The sequence below is a fragment of the Silurus aristotelis genome, assembly GCF_946808225.1.
Source record: "Silurus aristotelis genome assembly, chromosome: 3".
Classification (NCBI taxonomy): Eukaryota; Metazoa; Chordata; class Actinopteri; order Siluriformes; family Siluridae; genus Silurus; species Silurus aristotelis.
This window is the reverse complement of record NC_139576.1, coordinates 22,613,379-22,617,282: the sequence shown is the minus strand read 5'-3', so window position 1 is coordinate 22,617,282 and position 3,904 is coordinate 22,613,379.

Sequence of the window (3,904 nt, the reverse complement as noted above, 5' to 3'; positions counted from 1 at the left end):
AAATCAAGGTCCACTACAGACACACTACTGTGTTTTATTTTTTATTAGATGAGTGATATGATAGAGCTCATTTAATGGTTCACACATATTAATCTACTTGTTTGCTTGGGCAGCACGCTGTGTAAATGTGTGAGAGGTATTATTATAATTCTGATTATGATGTAAAAATCTCTTTACACCATTAATGCTTTAACCAAAAATAAACAGCTTTTTTCTTCTGAGAAAAGAAGCACCTGCATGTGTTCTACAGGGTGGATTATACTAAAGATTGTATTTAAGCTTAAAGGAATCTAGGGATGTTTGCCAAAGCGCTGCTTCAATTAATTTTTAATTACATATGCACCTGACAATAGACAATTGTGATTTCTGTTTACTGCCATCTAGACATCAACGTATTTTTAGCTCAAATTTAAAAATGTGCATAATTTTGTGGAAAGCATAAGATTCTTATTAATTCTTCAACTTCAGCAAAAGGTTTATCTTGATTTATACAGTAGTTGCTCTATCATGGGAATTTTATTCGATTAAATGTAAACTGTAATGGTCCCTGCCGGTGTCTGCTAATAATTTGTTGCTTTTTATTTTTGGCATGTTATGTCTAGTGGATATCATTAAGAACATCTATGAAAATGTTTGAAACTAGATTAAATAATAATATTTACTGGACATCAATATGGACCATTAGGACACAATTAAGCATCCAGAATAAGTAAAGGTTCTACAAGGGTTTCTTTGGTTTGATAATAGTGAGGTAATAATGTACACCAACTCACTATGTAATGGAAATAATTTGGAAATTGTTCTAATAGTTAATAGGTGATAGATCTTATGATATTTTAAGTGAAAATACAATTAATATCTATAATGGCTTGTTTTTTCTTGTATAAGACACCAGTGCAACACAGGGCACATGGCCACACACACATTTGTTATCACATAGTGGGAAATCCACCCACAGGCTCATTTTTGGGAAGATATGTGAACATATTGTTTCCTGACTCAACATTAGTCTTGAAACAAGAAGGTGGGAGAAAATTATAGAACCAGAAGCAAACATGGCAGTGGATATGATGAAAATATGCATGACTCTATGAAGAAAGTAATCCAAGCTCAATGATCTCTGCCTCTCCAAGCTCCACTACTCATTGACATCTCAAATAAAAACATTTTTTTTAACACTTTCAGTTTCAGACTATTTAAAACTATTGCATTTTAAATCTAAACATTATATTTAACTTGTTCAGCTTTTTTTCACAAGCTGTTGTTTGAGAATCAGATTTGTCATACTCTTAATAGTGTTGAGTCAGGAAACAATATGTTCACATAACTTCCTGAAATATACAGGAAATAAAACTGGTCCTCAGGGTTAGATTTGCTGTTTCATTAAATCTTTCCATAAACTAACAAACAGTAGGAACTGAGAGTGTTCAGTGTACTCTTTTTAATGACTATCCATTTTTAATAGTAAGAGGTCATTTAAAAGGTAAAAAAAAGTGCAAGTTATTTCACAGGTCAGTGTTTAGCTAGAAACTTGGTTTTCAACTCTTCTTTTAGTCTTCCTTGAAGAAAGATCTATTTTTTTTTTATGTAATAAGGATTTGAATAAGGAACTTTCAAATTAATTATTTCAGTAAATGAAATCAAGGAATAAGAAAATACAATTCTGATAATTTACTTCTATAAATGTTAAATAAACTTAAAACAGAAAGCTCATATCATTAATTATTTGGTCTGTTTAACTTTCATTTGTTTCTTTTTGTCAATTTACAGCACATTTTCAGTCTGTTTATTACTAGTTAATGACTTATCACTATATAAACAATAACTAATTAGAAAAAGTACATTAATATAAAGCTGTCATTTGCCTTTCAGTTGACAGTATGGTCAGAGCTGCTGTTGAAGAACATTAATGAGCACTAATTGAGTTTTCACAAGCACTATCCAACTGTTTTCTGGGTGTGCTGCTGTAAAAACGATTATGGGTATAACTTACACGGGAAATTACCGACTTGTGCTAATGCCATTATGTTTTGTTTATGTGCGGTTTGTTTTTCAGGTGGGAATATGTTAAAATGACATTAAAACGTTCAGGGAAAACATGTGCTGTTCATGGTTGTACTTACAGTAGAACTGGACAAAGCTTAATTTGTGGCTTAAATAACAGTGCTGTATACACAAACTTAAAATTTGAGCGTACTGCTCTTGCTCGGTTATGAGAAGCCTCTAAAGAAGAGACACCAACTCCTCAGGAGGGATGAGTCCTCATGATATTTTTTTACTTAATTTACTGACCTTCCACAGTATTGCAGTTGTGTGACTACAGTACATGAGTGCCCTGGACCTGTCATACATGAGCACCCTGCCATCTGACACCTGACTTTGACATTAGAGAAAATTTTGGTGTGACACATTCAGGCTTTGACTTGGCTTTAAATCAGCTTTTAATTACACAAAATCATTTCCCACATCCTTGAATAGCCCGCGACTGACTTTATTACTGTGAAGCTAATGGTAAGCCTCTGAGCTTTTCAAATTGTTTATTGCCTTACTGTCACAAGCAATTGAATCAACAAAGAAGCTAAAACTGCTTTACTTTTTAAATCATTCTTCCATTCCTCTATTAAAGAAGGGATGGGTATGCTGATGTTGTCAGTGCGTGTTTCCACATCTTGCTACAAATAAATTAAGAAATGATTGAATGAGTTGCGACACTGCAGCAAATGATTGTTTACGTTGTAATTCAAGTTTCACCCACAGTTTGTGAAAAGCTTCATGGGGCATGGACAGTTGGGTGGTAGACATACATTATTGCTGAATCCAGGCTAATGGATTTAAGAGGCCATGTAGAAACTAGATGTATAATTTAAAGTAAATTGTTTGGAAATTTTGGACACAATTATTTTTTTCCTCATACAGGATACACAGGTTAAGATGGCTAAATTTCCTAATGTATGTCAACTAGGTTATAATTAACCAATAATTTAGATAAAGACATTCTACAAACAGTAATAAAAGTTGGTAATTCTTTCTATTTAGGTGCTGTTTAGATGTGTTCAACACAGTATCTTCTCCATTACAAATTCAAATATGACTCAACAAAACAAATTTTTATTCCCTGTGCTGCGACTCTGCCAAGTCTTTTTAGTCGTGTTCGGAAGTATGTGCAGTTTATTAGTATTATGTAAAGTGTCATTACATACAAGGACTTTCAAAGGTACAGTATAAGCTAAAGCCGTGATTTGCATTTTGACTCCCTTCTGGCCATGTGTCCAGCTGGGAGGTTCACCCTCTCACTCCCTCTCTCTCTTATCTCTTCTGTATTTCATAATTTATTATGACATTTGTGTGCATGCCTCTGTGTGTCTGCACTGCAGGGCCTGTCTGGTGAGAGAGAAAGAGAGTCAGAGGGTGTGTGTGTGTGTGTGTGTGTGTGTGTGTGTGTGTGTGTGTGTGTGTGTGTGTGTGTGTGTGTGTGTGTGTGTGTGTGTGTGTGTGTAAGAGAGGCAGAGAGAGAGAGAGAGCCTTGTTTGTCAGGCCTAATTGGACTGACCTCTTTCTTGTGTGGAAAACAAATCAGGGATTATCAAGGAAACATATGGGCAAACCTTAGCACAATGGGAAAAAGTAGACAAAAAGAGAGAGATATAGAGAAAGACAGAGATACAGAGAGAGAAGGACAAATAAAGGGATAAATGTCTCTCTATATAGTTGAGAATCCTGGGACTAAATGACTAATAGAGCTTTTATTTCTTCTTCTCATTCTTTATTTCCAGAGGTGAGAGTGTGTGAGTTGGTAGAAGGAGAAGAGCACTTTGATTTGTCGCTTCAGATTAGAGGGTTCAGCCATCAGTGCAGGACACTGGATGGGGCAAAAGTAGTGATGTGGATTGCATGCTGTTGTTTT